This window comes from Leptonychotes weddellii, chromosome X, assembly GCF_054177405.1.
Source record: "Leptonychotes weddellii isolate Sample4059 chromosome X, ASM5417740v2, whole genome shotgun sequence".
NCBI classification, from domain to species: domain Eukaryota; kingdom Metazoa; phylum Chordata; class Mammalia; order Carnivora; family Phocidae; genus Leptonychotes; species Leptonychotes weddellii.
Genome location: NC_138385.1, coordinates 50,389,028 through 50,409,793, shown reverse-complemented (window position 1 = coordinate 50,409,793; position 20,766 = coordinate 50,389,028).

The window sequence follows — 20,766 nt, the reverse complement described above, 5'->3', positions numbered from 1 at the left end:
TTTTTTTTTTAAAGATTTTATTTATTTATTTGAGACAGAGAGAATGAGAGACAGAGAGCACGAGAGGGAGGAGGGTCAGAGGGAGAAGCAGACTCCCCGCCAAGCAGGGAGCCCGATGCGGGACTCGATCCCGGGACTCCAGGATCATGACCTGAGCGGAAGGCAGTCGCTTAACCAACTGAGCCACCCAGGCGCCCCAACTGACATATTTCACTTAGCAGTACACTCTCTAGCTCCAATCTTGTCATTACAAATGGCAAAGTGTCATTCTTTTTTATGGCCTAATAATATTCCTTTCTACATATATATCACTTATTCCTTATCCATTAATTAATTGATGGACACCTGGGCTGCTTCCATAATTTGACTATAGTAACTAATGCTGAGGGGTGCATGTCTCCCTTGGAATTATAATTTTTGATTCTATGGGTAAATACCTAGTAGTAAAATTGCTGGATTATAGGATAGTTCTATTTTTAACATTTTGAAGAATCTCCATACTGTTTTCAACTGTGGTTGCAACTGTATGCATTATGACCAACAGTGCAAGAGGTATCCCCTTTCTCCACATCCTTGCCAACACCTGTTCTTTCTAGTGTTGTTCATTTTAGCTATTCTGACAGGTGTGAGGTTATATCTCATTGCAGTTTTGATTTGCATTTCCTTGACGTTGAGTGATGTTGAGCATCTTTTCATGTGTCTGTTAGCCGTCTTAATGTTTTCTTTGAAAATATGTCTATTCATGTCTTCTGTCCACTTCTTAACTGGATTATTTGTTTTTTAGGGTGTTAAGATTCATAAGATCTTTATAGATTTTGAATACACTTTACCAGATATGTCATTTGCAAATATCTTCTCCCATTCTGAAAGTTGCCTTTTAGTTTTGTTGATTGTTTCCTTCACTGTGCAGAAACTTTTTAACTTGATGAAGTCCCAATCGTTCATTTTTGTTTTGTTTCCTTTGCCTCTGGAGACTTATCTAGGAAGAAGTTGCTACAGCCAATATCAAAGAACTTGCTGCCTGTGTTTTCCTCTAGGATTTTGATGGTTTCCTCTCTCACATTTAGGTATTTCATCTATTTTGAATTTATTTTTGTGTATGGAGTAAGAGAGTGGTCCAGTTTCATTCCTTTCCATCTTGCAGTCCAGGTTCCCCAACACCATTTTTTGAAGAGACTGGCATTTTTTCCATTGTATATTCTTTAATACTTTGTCAAAGATTAATTTACCATATAGTTATGGTTCCCTTTCTGGGTTTTCTATTGCATTCCATTGATCTACGTGTTTGTTTTTTGTGCAAGTACCATACTATTTTGATCACTACATCTTTGTAATGTAACTTGAGAGTCCAGAATTGTGATTCCTCCAGCTTTTTTTTTTTTTTCCTTTCTCAAGTTTGCTTGGGCTATTCAAGAACTTTTGTGGTTCCATACAAAATTTAGAATTGTTTGGGTTCTAGCTCTGTGAAAAATGTTAGTGGTATTTTGATAGAGATTGCATTAAATGTGTAGATTACTTGCTAATGGACATCAAAAGAAAGTCATAGTAGCCATACTTATACCAGACAAACTAGATTTTAAAACAAAGACTGTAACAAGAGATGAAGAAAGGCAGAGTATCATAATAAATGGAACTATCAAACAAGAAGATCTAGGAATTGTAAATATTTATGCCCCAATGAGGGATCACCCAAATACATAAAATAATCAATGGCAAATGTAAAGCAACTTATTGATAATGACACAATAATAGTAGGGGATCTTAACACCTCACTCACAGCAATGGAGTGATCATCTAAGCAGATCAACAGGGAAACAATGACTTTGAATGTCACACTGGACCAGATGGACTTAATAGATATATTAAGAACATTTCACACCAAAGCAACAGAATACACATTCTGTTCGAGTGCACACAGGACATTATCCTGAATAGATCATATACTTGGTCAGAAATCAGGCCTCAACAAGTACACATAATTGAGACCATACCATGCATATTTTCTGACCACAATATTTGAAGTCAACCACAAGAAAAAAATGGGAAAGAACAAAAATACATGGAGGTTAGAGGACATCCTACTAAAGAATGAATGGGTCAGCCAGGAAATTAAAGAAGAAATAAAAATTACATGGACATAAATGATAATGAAAACATGACAGTCCAAATCCTTTTGGATGCAGCAAAAGCAATCTTGAGAGGGAGGTATATAGCAATATAGGCCTACCTGAAGAAGCAAGAAAAATCTCAAATACACAACCTAGCTTTACACTTAAAGGAGCTGGAAAAAGAGCATCAACTGAAACCTAAAGTCATAAGAAGAAGGGAAGTAATAAAGATTAAAGCAGAAATAAATTATATAGAAACAAACAAATAGAAACACAGTACAACAGATCAATTAAACTAGGAGCTGGTTCTTTGCAAGAATTAATAAAATTGATAAACCCCTAGCCAAACTTATCAAAAAAACAGAAAGGACCCAAATAAATAACATCACAAATGAGAGAGATCACAACCAACACCACATAAATAGAAACAATCATAATATTATGAAAAATTAAATGCCAACAAATTAGGCAATCTGGAAGAAATAAATTCCTAGAAACATATAAACTACCAAAACGGAAACAGGAAGAAATAGAAAACTTGAGCAGACCAATAACCAACAACAAAACTGGATCAGTAATAAAAAATCTCCCAAGAAACAAAAATACAGAGCCAGATGGCTTCCCAGGGGAATTTTATCAAACTTTTAAAGAAGAGTTAATACCTATTCTTCTAAAACTTTTCCAAATACTGGAAGTGGAAGGAAAACTTCCAAACTCATTCTATGAAGCCAGAATTACCTTGATTCCAAAACCAAAGATTCCACTAAAAGACTACTACAGGATGTTATCCTTGATGGACCTGCATACAAAAATTCTCAACAAAACACTAACACATCAAATCCAAAAATACATTAAAAGGATTATTCAGCATGATCAAGTGGGATTTATTCCTGGGCTGCAAGGGTGGTTCAATATTTGTAAATCAATCAACATGATACACACCATAAATAAAATAAATCATAAGAACCATATGATTGGGGCGCTTGAGTGGCTCAGTTGTTAAGTGTCTGCCTTCAGCTCATGTCATGGTCCCAGGGTCCTGGCATTAAGCCCCACATTGGGCTCCCTGCTCAGCAGGAAGCCTGCTTCTCCCTCCCTCACTACCCCTGCTTGCATTCTCTCTCTCACTGTGTCTCTCTCTGTCAAACAAATAAATAAAATCTTTAAAAAAAAAAAGAACCATATGATATCCTCAGTAGATGCAGAAAAAACAAAATACAGCATCCATTCTTGATAAAAACCCTTGACAAAATAGGGATAGAAAACATGCCTCAACATCATAAAGGCCATATATGGAAGACCCACTGCTAATATCATCCTCAATGGGGAAAACCTGAGAGTGTTTCCTCTGAGGTCAGGAACAAGACAGGGATGTCCACTCTCACCATTATTATCTGACATAGTACTGTAAGTCCTAAACTTAGCAATCAGAAAGCAAAAACAAATAAAAGGCATCCAAATTGGCACAGAAGTCAAATTTTCACTGTTCACAGATGACATAATACTCTATATAGAAAACGCAAAAATCTTCCCCAAAATTGCTAGATCAGATATACTAATTTAGTAAAGTCACAGAACACAAAATCAATGTACAAAAATCTGTTTAATTTCTCCACACCAATAATGAAGCAGCAGGAAGAGAAATCAGGGAATGAATCCAATTTACAATTGCACCAATAACTGTAAGATACCCAGGAATAAATCTAACCAAAGAGGTAAAAGATCTGTACTCTGAAAACTATAGAACACTAATGAAAGAAATTGATGATTACATAAAGAAATGGAAAAACACCTCATCCTCATGGGTTGGAAAAACAAGTATTGTTAAAGTGTCTATGATTTCCTTTTCCAAGGTTGCTTTCGCTTTTCAGCATCTTTTGGGTTTCACACAAATTTTAGGAGTGTTTGTTCTAGCTCTGCAAAATATGTTTTGGTATTTTGACACCAATTGCTTTAAATGTGTAGATTGCTTTAGGTAGCATAGACTTTTTAACAATATTTGTTCTTCCAGTCCTTGAGCATGGAGTGTGTTTTGATTTCTTTGTATCATGTTCAATTTCTTTCATAAGTGTTTTATACTTGGCCGAGTACTGTTCTTTCATCACTTTGGTTAGGTTTCTTCCTAGGTGTCTTATTATTTTGGTGCAATTGTAAATGGGACTTTTGTTAATTTCTCCTTCTGCTGCTTCATTATCAGTGTATAGAAATGCAACAGATTTCTTTACATTGATTTTGTAATCTGTGACTTTACAGAATTCATTTATCTGTTCTACCAGTTTTTAGGTGGAGTCTTTCAAGTTTTCTATATAAAGTATCATGTTATCTGCAAATAGTGAAAGTTTTACTTCTTCCTTACCAGTTTGGACGCATTTTATTTCTTTGTGTTGTCTGATTGCTGTGGCTAGGCCTTCCAATATCAGGTTGAATAAAAGTGGTGAGAGTGGACATCCTTGTCTTATTCCTGATCTCTGGGGAAACTCTCATTTTTTCCCCACTAAAGATGATATTAGCTGTGGGTTTTTCATATATGGCTTTTATAATATTGAAGTGTGTTCCCACTAAATCTACTTTATTGAGAGCTTTTATCATGAATAGATATTGTACTTTTCCAAATTCTTTATTCTGCTTCTCTTGATGTGATCATATGGGATTTACCCTTTCACTTCTCGATGTTATGTATCACATTGATTGATTTGAAAATATTGACCTCATGCAACACAGGAATAAATCCCACTTGAACATGGTGAATGGTTTTCTTTTTTATGTATAATTGGATTTGGTTCACTAGCATTTTGCAGTGGATTTTTCCATCTATGTTCATCAGGAATCTTGGTCTGTAGTTCTCTTTTTTAGTTATGTCTTTATCTAATTTCTGTACTAGGGTACTAGGGTAATGTTGGCTTCCTAGAATTAATTTGGAAGTTTCCCTTCTTTTTCTATTTTTTTGGATTAGTTTGAGAAGAATAGGTATTAACTCTCCTTTAAAAGGGTGGTAGATTTTACCTGTGAACCCATCTGATCCTGGACTTTTGTTTCTTGAGAGTTTTTGGATTACTGATTCAATTTCCTTCCACATTTTTGGTATGTTCAAATTTTCTATTTGTTCCTGATTCAATTTTGGTAGTTTATATGTTTCTAGGAATTTATCCATTTCTTCTAGGATGTGCAATTTTTTGGCATATAGTTTTTCATAATATTTCTGTAGTGTTGGATGTCATTTCTCTTCTCTCAATTGTGATTGCATTTTTGTACTTTCCCTTTTTTATCGATAAGTCTGGCTACAGGTTAATCACTTTATTGATTTTTTTCAAAGAACCTGCTCTTGGTTTCATTTATCTCTTCTATTGTTTTTTTGTTTGTTTTGTTTTGTTTTAGTTTTTTAAATTTTATTATGTTATGTTAGTCACCATACAATACTTCATTAGTTTTTGATGTGGTTATCCACGATCCGTTGTTTTTGTATAACACCCAGTGCTCCATGCAGTGCATGCCCTCCTTAATACCCATCACTGGGCTAACCCATCTCCCTTCCCCCTTCCCTCTAAAACACTGTTTGTTTCTCAGAGTCCAAAGTCTTTCATGGTTCATCTCTCCCTCCGACTCCCCCCGCCTTCATTTTTCCCTTCCTTCTCCTAATGGCCTCCATGCTATTCCTTATGTTCCACAAATAAGTGAAACCATATGATAATTGACTTTCTCTGCTTATTTCACTTAGCATAATCTCCTCCAGTCCCATCCATGTTGATGTAAAAGTTGGGTATTCATCCTTTCTGATGGCTGAGTAATAGTCCATTGTATATATGGACCACATTTTCTTTATCCATTCATCTGTTGAAGGACATCTCAGATCTTTCCACAGTTTGGCTATTGCGGACATTGCTGCTAGGAACATTGGGGTGCACATGGCCCTTCTTTGCACTACATCTGTATCTTTGGGGTCAATACCCATGAGTGCAATTGCTGGGTCATAGGGTAGCTCTATTTTTAATTTTCTGAGGAACTTCCACACTGTTTTCCAAAGTGGCTGTACCAGCTTGCATTGCCACCAACAGTGTAAGAGGGTTCCCCTTTCTCCACAACCTCTCCAACATTTGTTGCTTCTTGCCCTGCCCATTTTTGCCATTCTAACTGGTGTAAGGTGGTATCTCAATGTGGTTTTGATTTGAATTTCCCTGATGGCTAATGATGATGAACATTTTTTCATGTGTCTGTTAGCCATTTGTATGTCTTCCTCAGAGAAGTGTCTTTTTATGTCTTTGCCAAGGAAATGTTGAAAAAGAAAAACAAAGCTGCGGGCCTCACGTTGCTCGATTTCAAGCTATATTACAAACCTGTGATCACCGAGACAGCATGGTACTGGCACAAAAACAGACTTATAGACCAATGGAACAGAATAGAGAGCCCAGATATGTACCCTTAACTCTATGATCAAATAATCTTCGACAAAGCAGGAAAAAACATGCAATGGAAAAAAGTCTCTTCAATAAATGGTGCTGGGAAAATTGGACAGCCATATACAGAAGAATGAAACTCGACCCTTCTCTAACACCATACACAAAGATAAATTCAAAATGGATGAAAGACCTCAATGTGAGACAGGAATCCATCAAAATCCTAGAGGAGAACATAGGCAGTAACCTCTTCAACATCAGCCACAGCAACTTCTTTCAAGATACATCTCCAAAGGCTAGTGAAACCAAAGCAAAAATGAACTTTTGGGACTTCATCAAGATGAAAAGCTTCTGCACAGCAAAGGAAACAGTCAACAAAACAAAGAGGCAACCCACAGAATGGGAGAAGATATTTGCACATAACACTACAGATAAAGGGCTGGTATCCAAGATCTACAAAGAACTTCTCAAACTCAACACACAAAAAAGAAATAATCAAGTCAAAAAATGGGCAGAAGACATTGTCGTCTTGTTTTTAAGTTCATATATTAATTACTTCTATTCTATGCTTTATTATTTCCTTACTTTTATTGGTTTCAGGTTCTGTTTGTTATTCCTTTTCTAGGTCTTATAGATGTAATGTTAGGTTTTTTTAAGTTTTCTTTCATTTTAATTTTTTATTTAAATTCAACTAATTAACATATAGTGTATTATTAGTTTCAGAGGTAGAGTTCAGGGATTTATCAATATTATATAAAACCCAGTGCTCATTAAATCACATGCCCTCCTTAATGTTCATTAAGCAGTAACCCCATTTCCTCACCCCCATCTCCTCAAGAAACCCACATTTTGTTTCCTATGATTAAGGTATCTTATGGTTTGTCTCCCTCTCTGATTTTTTCTTGTTGTATTTTCCCCTCTGTTCCCTATGACCATATGTTCTGTTTCCTAAATTCCAAGTATGAGAGAGATCATATGATAATTTTCTTTCTTTGATTGACTTATTTCACTAAGCATAATACCTTCTAGGTCCAACCCCATTGTTGCAAATGGCAAGATTTCCTTTTTTTTCATGGCTGAGTAGTATTCCATTGTATAAACATACCACAACTTCTTTATCCATTCCTCTGTCAATGAACATCTTGGCTCTTTCCATAGTTTGGCTACTGTGGACAATGCTGCTATAAATAATGGGGTGCAGGTGACCCTTCAGATCAGTGCACTTGTATCATTGGATAAATACCCAGTAGTGCAATTCCTGGGTCATAGGGTAGCTCTATTTTCAGCTTTTTGAGGAATCTCCATACTGTTTTCCAGAGTGGCTGCAACAGCTTACATTCATACCAACAGTTGAAGGGGGTTCTACTTTCTCCACATGCTCACAAACATCTCTCATTTCCTGACTTGTTAATTTTAGCCATTCCGACCTGTGTGATGTAGTATCTCATTGTGGTTTTGATTTGTATTTCCCTGATGTCAGGGGAGGTTGAGCCTTTTTTCTTGTGTCTATTGGTCATTTGTCTGTCTTCTTTGGAGAAATGTCTGTTCATGTCTTCTGGACATTTCTTAACTGGAATATTGGTTCTTTGAGTGTTTAGTTTGATAAGTTCTTTATAGATTTTGGATAATAGCCCTTTATCTGATATGACATTTGCAAATATCTTCTCCCATTCCATAGGTTGCCTTTTACTTTGTTGACTGTTTCCTTTTCTGTGCAGAAGCTTTTTATGTTGATGGATTCCCAATAGTTCATTTTTGCTTTTGTTGCCTTTGTCTTTGGAGACGTGTCTTGCAAGAAGTTGCTGTGGCCGAGGTAGAAGAGATTACTGCCTGTATTCTTCTCTAGGATTTTGATGGACTCCTGTCTCACATTGATATTGTTCATCCATTTAGAGTTTATCTTTGTGAATGGTGTAAGAGAATGGTCCAGTTTCATTCTTCTGCATGTGGCTGTCCAATTTTCCCAGCACCATTTATTGAAGAGTCTGTCTTTTTTTCCATAGGATATTCTTTCCTGCTTTGTCAAGATTAGTTGACCATAGAGTTGAGGCTCCATTTCTGGGCTCTCTATTCTGTTCCATTGATCTATGTGTCTGTTTTTGTGTCAGTACCATGCTGTCCTGATGATCACAGCTTTGTAATAAACTTGTGTTCAGGCATTGTGATGTCCCCAGCTTTGGTTTTCTTTTTCAACATTCCTCTGGCTATTCAGTGTCTTTTCTGGTTCCATACACATTTTAGGATTGTTTGTTCCAGCTCTGTGAAAAATGTCGATGCTATTTTGATAGGGATTTCATGGAATGTGTAGATTGCTTTGGGTAGCATAGACATTTTAACAATGTTTATTCTTCCAATCTATGAGCATGGAATATTTTTCCATCTCTTTGGTCTTCTTTAATTTCCTTCATAACTGTACTGTAGTTTGTAGAGTACAGATACTGTACTTTTGTGGTTAGGTTTATTCCTAGGTACCTTATGTTTTTAGTGCAGTTGTAAATGGGATCGATTCCTTAATTTCTCTTTCTTCAGTCACATTGTTACTGTATAGAAACACAACTGATTTCTGTGCATTGATTTTGTATCCTGTCACATGCTGAATAGCTGTATGAATTCTAGCAATTTTGGGGTGTAGTATTTTGGGTTTTCCACATAAAGTGTCATTTCATCTCCAAAGAGTGAGAGTTTGACTTTTTCTTTGCTAATGTCAATACCTTTATTTATTTTATATCTGATTGCTGAGACTAGGACTTCTAGTACTAAGTTGGACAATGGTGGTGAGAGTGGGCATCCCTGTCATGTTCCTGACCTTAAGGGAAAAGCTCTCAGTTTTCCCCATTGAGAATGATATTCACTGTGGGCTTTTTGTAGATGGCTTTTATGATATTGAGGTATGTTCCCTCTATCCCTACACAGTGAAGTTTTAATCAAGAAAGGATGCTGTATTTTGCCAAATGCTTTTTCTGCATCAATTAAGAGGATAATATCATTCTTGTCTTTTCTTTTATTAATGTGCTCTATCATGTTGATTGGTTTGCAAATGTTGGATCACCCTTGCATCCCAGGAATAAATCCCTCTTGGTGGTGATGAATAATAATTTTAATGTACTGTTGGATTCTATTTGCTAGTATCTTGGTGAGTATTTTGGCATCCATGTTCATCAGGGATATTGGTCTGGGGATTTGGGATCAATGCTGGCTTCATAGAACGAGTTTGGAAGTTTTCCTTCCATTTCTATTTTTTGAAACAGCTTCAGTAGAAAGGTATTAATTCTTCTTTAAATGTTTGGTAGAATCCCCTGGGAAGCCATCTGGCCCTGGACTCTTGTTTTTTTGCAAGGTTTTTGATTACTGCTTCAATTTTCTGGCTGGTTATGGGTCTGTTCAGATTGTCTATTTCTTCCTGTTTCAGTCTTAGTTTATAAGTTTCAAGGAATGCATCCATATCTTCCAGATTGCCTAATTTGTTCGTATATAGTTGCTCATAATATATTCTTAAAATTGTCTGTATTTCCTTGGTGTTGGTCGTGATATCTCCCCTTTTATTCATGATTTTATTAATTTGGGTCTTTTCTCTTTTCTTTTGTATAAGTCTGGCCAGAAGTTTATCAATCTTATTAATTCTTTCAAATAACCAGCTTTTAGTTTCATTGAAGAGTTCTATTGTTCTACTGGTTTTTATTTCATTGACTTCTGCTCTAATCTTTATTATTTCTCTTCTCCTTCTTGGTTTAGGCTTTATTTGCTGTTCTTTCTCCAGGTCTTTTAGTTGTAAGGTTAGCTTGTGTATTGGGGATTTTTCTAATTTTTTAAGAGATGCTTGTATAGAAATATACTTTCCTCTTAGGACTGCCTTTGTTGTGTCCCAGACATTTTGAACCAATGTGTTTTCATTCTCATTAGTTTCCATGAATTTTTAAAATTCTTCCTTAATTTCCTGGTTGACCCATTCGTTTTTTAGCAGGATGCTCTTTTACCTCCAGGTGTTTGTGTTCCTTCTAAATTTCTTCTTATGGTTGAGTTCCAATTTCAAAGCACTGTGGTCTGAAAATATGCAGAGAGTAATCACAATGTTTTGGTATAGGTTGAGACCTGATTTGTGACCCAGTATGTGCTCTATGCTGGAGAAAGTTCCATGTGCACTCGAGAAGAGTGAGTATTCTGTTGTTTTTGGATGGAATGTTCTGTATATATCTGTGAAGTCCATTTGGTCCACTGTGTCATTCAAAGCCATTGTATCTTTGTTGACATTCTGCTTAGATGATCTGTCCATTGCTGTGAGTGGGATGTTGAGTTCCCTACTATTAATGTATTATTATCAATGTGTTTCTTTACTTTGGTTATTAATAGGTTTATATTATTGGCTGCTCCCATGTTGGGGGCATAGATATTTACAATTGTTTAATCTTCTTATTGGATAGACCCTTTAAGTATGGTATCATGTCTCTCTACATCTCTTACTACAGTCTTTCATTTAAAATCTAATTTTTCTGATATGAAAACTGCTACCCCAGCTTTCTTTTGAGGTCCATTAGCATGGTAAATTTTTCTTCCTCCCTTCAGTTTCAGTCTGGAAGTGTCTTTAGGTTCAAAGTGAGTCTCTTGTAGACAGCATATGGATGGGTCCTGTTTCTTTAACCAATCTGAAATCCTGTGTCTTTTGATTAGAGCATTCAGCCCATTTAAATTCAGAGTAACTATTGAAAGATGTGAATTTAGTGCCTTTGCATTGCCTGTAAAGTCCCTGTTTCTGTAGATTTTCTGTTTCTTCTTGGTCTATGTGACTCTTGGGGTCTCTCTTCACTTACACAATCCCCCTTAATATATTTTGCAGGGCTGGCTTGGTGGTCACATATTCTTTTAGTTTCTGTCCTGAAAGATCTTTATCTCTCCTTCCATTCTGAATGACAGCCTTGCTGGATAAAGTGTTCTTTGCTGCATGTTCTTTTCATTTAGTACCCTGAATATATCTTGCTTGCCCTTTCTGGCCAGGTTTCTGTGGGTAGATCTGATGTTGTCCTGATGTTTGTCCCTCTGTATGTAGGGAACCTCCTCTCCTGAGCTGCTCACTTCACTATCATATGTTGGGCCATTGATCTATTCCTTTTTTTTGAAGGGGGGAGAGGGGTCTTCTCTGTCTCTTGGACATGAATGCTTGTTTCCTTCCCCAGATTAGGGAAGTTCTCAGCCATGATTTCTTCAAAAATACCTTCTGACCCTCTCTCTCCTTCCCCTCAGGCACCCCACTAATTCTGACATATTTTTCTTTTCAGGGCATTATTAAATTTTCGAAACCTTTCTTTGTGAGCTATTAGTTGTCTTTCTATCTTTTGCTCAACTTCCTTCCTTTCCATCAGCCTGCCCTCTAGATAACTTATTCTCTTGTCTGCCTCATTTGCCTTAGCTGTTAGAGCATCCAATTTAGACTGCATCTCAGTTATAGTATTTTTAAGTTCAACCTGATTAAATGTCATTTCTGCCCTTAGAGATTCTGTACTGTCACTTATGCTTTTTTCAAGCCTAACTATTAACTTTATAATTGCTATCCTGAATTCCTTCTCTGACATCTTACTTATATCCATATTGATTAGCTCTGTGGCAGAGAGCCTCTAGTTATTTTTTTTTAAAGATTTTATTTATTTATTTGAGAGAGAGAGAGCACATGAGAGGAAGGAGGGTCAGAGGGAGAAGCAGACTCCCCGCTGAGCAGGGAGCCTGATGCGGGACTCGATCCTGGGACTCCAGGATCATGACCTGAGCCGAAGGCAGTCGCTTAACCAACTGAGCCACCCAGCGCCCTCTAGTTATTTCTTTTATTGTGATTTCCTCCTTCTAGTCATTTTGCCCAGAGAATAGGATGAGTGAGCTAGTGAGCAGAGTCCAAAGTATCAACCACAGTCCAAGGAAAATACACCCTAGACAAATCTGAAGTGGTTGGAAACCACAATAATAAAGCAAAAAACCCCAAAACGAATGAAAAGAAAAAAAAGGCAGTGGCAGGGGCTATAATTTCACAGGATCAACAAAGCAGGGTGATCCACTTGTTCCTGATTGAATTTTGGTCTCTATGTTAGAAGACACTACATCCCAAAACTGCAAAGAGCACAGAACTTGAATAGAGTGAAAGCAAAAATTGAATAGAGTGACAAATACTAAAATGAAGGATATATCTCTAAAATGTAGATGTAAAAAATAAAAGTTAAAAGGTTACTTAAAAACATAAGTTGGTAAAATAAGAAACTAGGTGAAATGGGAAAAAGGTAAAAAAAAATAAATGGAAAGTTTTAGGCTGAAAGATAAAAAAATCATGAGAAAACACCTGAAGTTCAATATTCTATTTTCCCCTGATGCTGGACTTGTACAGTCTTGTTGGATCCATAAACGTGTTGTCCACCTGTTTTTCCAGTTGGTCTTCTGGGGGAGGGGCCTGCTGTGTTGCTTCTCAGGTGTCTTTGCCTGTGTGGAGTTGCACCACCCCTTGCCAGGGGGCTGGGCTCAGTGTAAGCTGGTCCTCTGTGTGGATGGCTGGGTGTCACCTTACTGTCCTGTCCAGGGGCCCCACCCTGAGAGCTGTTGCCTCATTGTGGGTGCAGCCCTTTTGCCCCTCCCAGGGGATGGTAAATGGCCTGTGTGTTCCAGGCCTTTTCAGGGTGTTCAGGCCAAGAGTGGCCACCTGACCTGCCCAGGTCCTGGTTTATGGTGACCAGAGCTAAGAGTCCCCTCTTGGGCTCTTTGACACTAACCAGTTTCCCTGCTCCACTGCTTGGGTACTCTACTGGTTCAGGCACCCCCGTTCATTCTGTGACTTCTGGGATCCTGAGTCCACAATGACCCAACTGGAATTCTTCCCTTTTTATCCTCTGAGCCCCTTTCATAAAGGGATTTATCTCACTGGAGCAGATTTCTAAAGGTTCCGATTTTGCAATCTGGGGTTTTATCACTTCCAGGGACCAGCTTATGGAGGCTCCTCCCTTCTCATTTATCTTCTGATATCTCCCTGCAGATGCACCTCTCTGCAAAAAGCAGTCTTTGCAATAAGCAGTCACTTTTCTACTTGTAGAGTTTCAGATATATTTTCTTACATTTCAGGAGGAATTCATGGGTGTTCAGAATGGTTTGCTAGATATCCAGCTAAATTCAAGGGACCAGATGAAACGAGGTCCCCTACTCTTCCACTATTTGCATGCACCCCCAATATAATAGATTTATATTATAATAATATAATAGATTTATATTATATTATCATATCATAATATAATAGATTATGTTACTATATCATAATATAATAGATATTATTATATCATAATATAATAGATTATTGTTATATATATAGTCATATATATGTATATACACACACATTTTCTTTATCCACTCATCCATGGATGGATGCTAGTTTCCACATTTTGATTATTATGAATAATGATGCTATTAACATGGGTATATAAATATCTGTCCCTGTCCCTGTTTCATTATTTTGGGTATATACTCAGAAGTGGAATTCCTGGACCATAAAGTAATTATTTTGAGAAGCCACCATACTGTTTTCCCTGGTGGCTGCACCATTTCATATCCCCAACAATAAGAGTTTCAATTTTTCCACATTTTTGCCTACACTTGTTTTTCTTTCTTTTTTTTTGATAATAATCATTATAAATGATGTGAAATGGCATCTCATTGTTTTTAATTTCATTTCTCTATGATTAGTGGTTATAAGCACCTATTCATGTGTTTATTAGCCATATGCATATATTTGGAAAAATGTTTGTTTACATAATTTGCCCATTTTATAAAGGGACTGTATTTTTTTATTGGGTTTAAGAGCTTTAAAAAATATATATTCCAGGGGCGCCTGGGTGGCTCAGTTGGTTGAGCGACTGCCTTCGGCTCGGGTCATGATCCTGGAGTCCCTGGATCGAGTCCCACATCGGGCTCCCAGCTCAGTGAGGAGCCTGCTTCTCCCTCTAACCCTCTCCCTCTCATGTACTCTCTCTCATTCTTGCTCTCTAATAAATAAATAAATCTTTTGAAAAAAATATATATATATTCTGGGTATTAACTCCTTATCAGATATATTGTGTGCGTTTATTTTCTATTCTGTGGTTTCATCATCATATAGTGTCCTCTGATGCACAAATATATATATGTATATATACACACATACATGTATATATGTATATATGTGTATGTAATATATATATATACTTATACATACATATATATACACATACACATACATACATACATATACACATATACATTATATAAATTTGACCATATACATCATTGTTTATCTTGGGCTCTGTATTCTAGTACACTGGTTTATGTCTGTCTTTATGTTGTATCACACTGTTTTTATTACTGCAGCTTTATAGTAAATTTTAAAATCAGGAAGTGTGACATCCATTTTCATTTTTTTAAATATTGGTTTTATTACTCATAGTCTCTTGAGATTCCATATGAATTTTAGGATGGATTTTTCTCTTTCTCAAAAAGACAAAAAGTTAAAATTTTGATAGGTGTTGTATTGAATCTCTAAATTGCTTTGATGGCAATATTGACATCTTAACAATTTTAAGTCTTCTAATTCAGGAATATGGAATGTCTTTAGATTTATTTGTGTCTTTTAAATTTTCTTTTAGCAACTGTTCATATTTATTATATATAAGTTTTTTACTTATGTGTTAATTTTATTCCAAGTATTTTATTTCATTTTTGGGGAAATATAATTGTTTTCTTTATGTTTTTGGCTTATTATTGTTAGTGTATATAATCTTAACTATTTTTTGAGTGTTAGTTTTTAAATCTGCAATTTTGTTGAATTTGTTTATTAGTTCTAACATTCATTTTTTCTGGAATGCCTAGTGTTTCCTATATATAAGCTCATGTCCTCTGCAAACAAATAATTTCACTTTTTCCATTCTTATTTGGATGACTTTTGTGTCTTTTTTTTGCCTAAATTCTCTGCAAATTGCATTAATATGCCGAATAGACATGGCAAAGTGTGCATCCTTGTTTTGCTCCTGATTTCAGAAGAAAAGATTTCAGTCTTTCACCATTGAGTATGACATTGGCTGTGATTTTTTACATGTCACAGTATGACATGGCTGTTTTGGGCAGAATCATGTCCCCAAAATTCATATGTTTAAGTATGAATCTTGAATACCTCATATTGTGTATGTATTTGAGGATAGTATATTTAAAGAGGAAATTAATTTAAAATAATATCATGAGGGTAATCCCTAATACAATAAGGCTGATTACCTTATAAAAGACAATTTGGATACAGACAGAGATAGAACACCATATGAAGATACACTGAGAAGATGGTCATCTACTAACCAAGGAGAGTGGCCTCCAACCTCCAACACCTTGGTCTTGGTGCAAGCAAGCAAAAACTAGGCCACAACTTCAATAATTTGCTTAGAAATCCCATCTGCACATTCCTCAAAAAGTTAAAAATAGAACTACCCTACAATCCAGCAATTGGATTTCTAGGTACTTACCCAAAGAATACACAAATATTAATTCAAAAGGATACATACATCCCAATGTTTATATAGCATTATCTATAATAGCCAAATTATGGTAACAGCCTAAGTGTCCATTGACTGATTAATGGGTAAAGAAGATGCGGGGTGTGTGTGTGTGTGTGTGTGTGTGTGTGTGTGTAAAGGAATATTACTCAGGCATCAAAAGGAATGAAATCTTGCCAATTGCAATGATGTGGATGGAGCTAGAGATTATTATGCTAAGTGAAACAAGTCAGTCAGCAAAAGATAAATACTATATGATTTCCCTCATATGTAGAATTTAAGAAACAAAACAAATGAGACAAGGGAATTAAAAGAGTGAGGCAAACCAAGAAACAGACTTTTTACTATAGAGAACAAACTGATGGTTACCAAAGGTGAGGTGGGTGGGGGGAGATGGTTTAAATAGGTGGTGGGGGGGGGCGCCTGGGTGGCTCAGTCATTAAGTGTCTGCCTTTGGCTCAGGTCATGATCCCAGGGTCCTGGGATCAAGCCCCACATCAGGGTCCCTGCTCAGCGGGAAGCTTGCTTCTCCCTCTCCAACTCCCCCTGCTTGTGTTCCCTCTCTCGCTGTCTCTCTCTCTGTCAATAAATAAATAAAAATATAAGAAAAAATAGGTGGTGAGGATTAAGGAGAGCACTTGTGAAATGCACCAGGTTTTCCATGGAAGTGTTTAATCACTAAATTGTATACCTGAAACTAATATTACACTATATGTTAACTAATTGGCATTTAAATAAAAACTTAAAAAAAAAGAAATTGCCTCAGCTAAATATAAAATTACATTACCAGAAATATAAGAGCAAATTTCTGTTGTTTAAGCCACCCAGTCTGTGGTACTTTGTTATGGCAGTCTTAGCAAACTAATACAGATCTGGTACTTTGAAATGGAATGTTTCTGCAAAAAACAAACAAACAAACAAACAAAAAAACTAAAAATATGAAAGTGACTTTACATCTAGTTAATGGGTTTAGGTTGGAAGTGTTTTTAAATTCATATTTAAAAATAATATGTTGGCTTGAGGAGACTGTTGGTAGAAATATGAACATTAAAGATACTTCTGGTAATATTTCAGGCTAAAAGGAGGACCATAGTATAGGAAACTGGAGGAAAGGTGATCCTTATAATGTGGCAAAGAACTTGGATGAATTCTGTTTCAGTATTTTGTGGAAAGTAGAAAAATTTAAGTGATAATTTTCATTTAGCTGAGGGAGTTTTTTTTTTTTTTCCTTTTTTATTCCATAGATTATAGTGCTCCAATTCTAGTTAAGGAAACTGAGACACTGGGAGGTACTTATCCCATAGATTATAGTATTCAAATTCTAGTTAAGGAAACAAGAGACATTGGGAGGTCATGTAACTTGTCTGATGTCACACAGCTCATAAGTACCAGACCTGAAATTTGTACTCAGGCAATCTAACTCCAAAGTCCACCCACTGAAATCATTCCCCAGTGCTGCCTCCCATTTGAATATGATGTTGCAAAGAATATAAACTGGTACAAGTTTTCATATGGTATTTTGACATGTATCAGATTGTTTAGTGTGTATTATCTTTGACTCAGAAATTCCATTTCTATATATTAAAGCTGAAAAATAGTGGTGAATATGCTTCAAGGGATACATTAAAAGAAGTCCATTTCAGCAATGCATGTGAAAGCAAAAAAATAATAATAATAAATATCCATCAGTAGAGTATTGATTTTTAAAGTATGATATATCTATATGATATTATATTCTCAATCTATACTTATTTACATGGAAGATTTTTATTTTTATAAAAATAGATATTTAGTAGTATAAGATAATTTTCCTTAGTAATTTTTCCAAAATGGTATGCAATAAATGATAAATGAATTATTGCTATTCCATGCCCTCCATGTAAAACAGTCTTCAAGTGTTTTATTTTAATTTAATATATTTCAATTTTAATTATTTTATTTTATATTTTTCTTATATATTTTAACATATTTCTACTTAAGAGGCAATGTTTAGTCTAAGTGTTTTTGGTGGGGAAGTGATATTATACCATGTTTCTGTAGAGCAGGTCTCAGCAAAGTTTTCTGGTAAAGAGTCTTATGGGAAAATTTTCAACTTCTTGGCATATACAGATTTGAGACTATACAACTCAGCTGTTATACTATGAAAGCAGCCATAGATGATATGTAAACAAATGAATGTGGCTGTGCTCCAATAGAACTATTTACAAAACAGGTGGTGGGCTCAGTTTTACTCATGGGCAATAGTTTGCTGACCCCTACTATCAAGGATAATTACCAAGCACTGTCTAATGTTCACTGCTGAAAAAAAAATCCATAGGCCAATTCATGAATTAGGGTACTGATTAAGATGGTTTTGTTATCATAGATTTTGTTTTTTGTCTTGCAATAGTTTGTCTTAATTTAATCTGTTTATTCTATTTTTTTTTTTAGGATTTTATTTATTTATTTGACTGAGAGAGAGAGAGAGCACGCACAAGCAGCAGGAATGGCAGAGAGAGAGGAAGAAGCAGGCTCCCTAAGCAGGGAGCCTGATGTGGGGCTTGATCCCAGGACCCTGGGATCATGACCTGAGCTGAAGGCAGATGCTTAACCAACTGAGCCACCCAGGTGCCCCTAATCTGTTTATTCTTACATTGGAATTTCTTCACATATCTTTGAAATTCCTGGTATTAAAATATTAATGTGGCTTGGTTTTTCCTTGCTCTTCATAGTAAAGTGCAAGAGAAAATAGGTAAATTGAAGAGGATATTGTAAATTAAAAAGAAATCAGAACTTGAAGATTTTGAAAAATTTCATCTCATTCATATTGCAAAAAAATGTGAAATTATGTTCTGAAGAACACATCAAAGATGTGGTTTGACAATAATTTGTTAGTGAGATTGTGAGTATGACTCACAGATATAATAAACCGTGTCAACAGAATCCAGGAGTAGGGATGCAGGTTTCCAGAAAAGATCTGTGGAGCAAGCTCTTGTCTGATAGTTTGGACTTCTGTGATATGCATTGGAGGACAACATGGTTTTAGGATTTTATACAAACAGAAACATGCTCAGAATAGACTAAAAGGGAGAAAATAAAAGAAAGCTATCACCATTCTTGGATTCTATAGGAAGGGACAAAAGAGTTATCTGACTGAAAACGTGTTACTCTTTAGAAAATGGAAGAATGGCCCCAAAGGCAGTTTACTGGTCTTCAGAATCGCCACTGCAACCACAGATCCAGAGGATACAGACCTGGATGGCAAGCCCATCTCCTTGATTTCAGAGGGCAGAGCCAAATCATTGGATTTATAGATTGGGTCTATAACATAGATGTCAGTGGTCCAGGCTGTGGACACAGGAGACAGAGTATTCACTTATAAAAGATATTTCTGAAGTATTAAAATCAAGTGGAAATTTTGCTGCTGGGTTTTGGGTTTACTTGTGTCTCAAGAACTTTTTATTCTTTACAATTTCTCCCATTTTGAGTAAGAATGTATGCCCTATGTATGTCTAAACCATTCAGTTTTGGAAGCAGATAACTTGTCTGGTTTCACAGGTTCACAGTTGAAAAGGAATTTTGCCTCAAGGAAGAATTATATCTCAAGTCTCCCCATATCTGATTAGATAATATTTAGATTAGATTTTGGAATTAGAGTTTATGCTGGAAGGGGTTAAGACTTTTGGGGCTGGGGCGCCTGGGTGGCTCAGATGGTTAAGCGTCTGCCTTTGGCTTGGGTCATGATCCCAGGGTCCTGGGATCGAGTCCCGCATCGGGCTCCCTGCTAGGCGGGGAGCCTGCTTCTCCCTCTGCCTCTGCCTCTCTCTCTCTCTGACTCTCGTGAATAAATAAATAAAACATTAAAAAAAAAAGACTTTTGGGGCTGTTGTGACATGTGAATGTATTATATATGCTAGAAGAGCATAAATATGGGGGGTTGTTATAAATTGGATTATTACCACCAAAATTAATATGTTGAAGTCTTAACACCCTTTGGAGATAAGGCCTTTTAGACAAGTAATTAAAGTCAAATGAGGTCATTAATGTGGGTCCTAATCCAATATGATTGGTATCCTTATCAGAAGTAGAAATCTGAGCATAGTCAATTACGGAGGAAAGATCATGTGAAAATACTGAGAAGATGGACATCTTCCAGCCAAAAAGATAATCTTCAGAAGAAATCAGCTCTACTGACACTGTGATCTCAGACTTCTAGCTTTCAGAATTTATGAGAAAATAAATTTATACTGTTAAGCCACTCAGTCTGTGGTACTTTACTATGTCAAATCTAGCAAGCTAAAATACAATGAGATTATTATGTTAAGGCAGTTTCCTTCTATTTCTAACTTGTTGACGATTTTTAAATGATAAAAGTGATAAAAGGAATGTTGAATATTGTCAAATTATTTTTCCACATTAGTTGAGATGATCATGTGGATTTTTTCCTTCATTCTGTTAATGTGGTATATTTAATTGATAGATAATTTTATGTTGAACAATCCTTGCATTTCATTAAAAAAATATAATTTTTCAGTGTATATTTTTTTAATATGGTTTTGTTTTTGGTTTGCTAACATTTTTTCAAAAACATTTAAGTTTTCTTTTTTTAAGTTTATCTAAATTCCATTTAACATATAGAGTAATATTAGTTTCAGGTGTACAATTTAATGTTTCAACACTTATACCACACACCGTTCTCATCACAACAAATGCATTCCTTAATCTCCATCAACTATTTAACCCATCCCCCCACCCTTT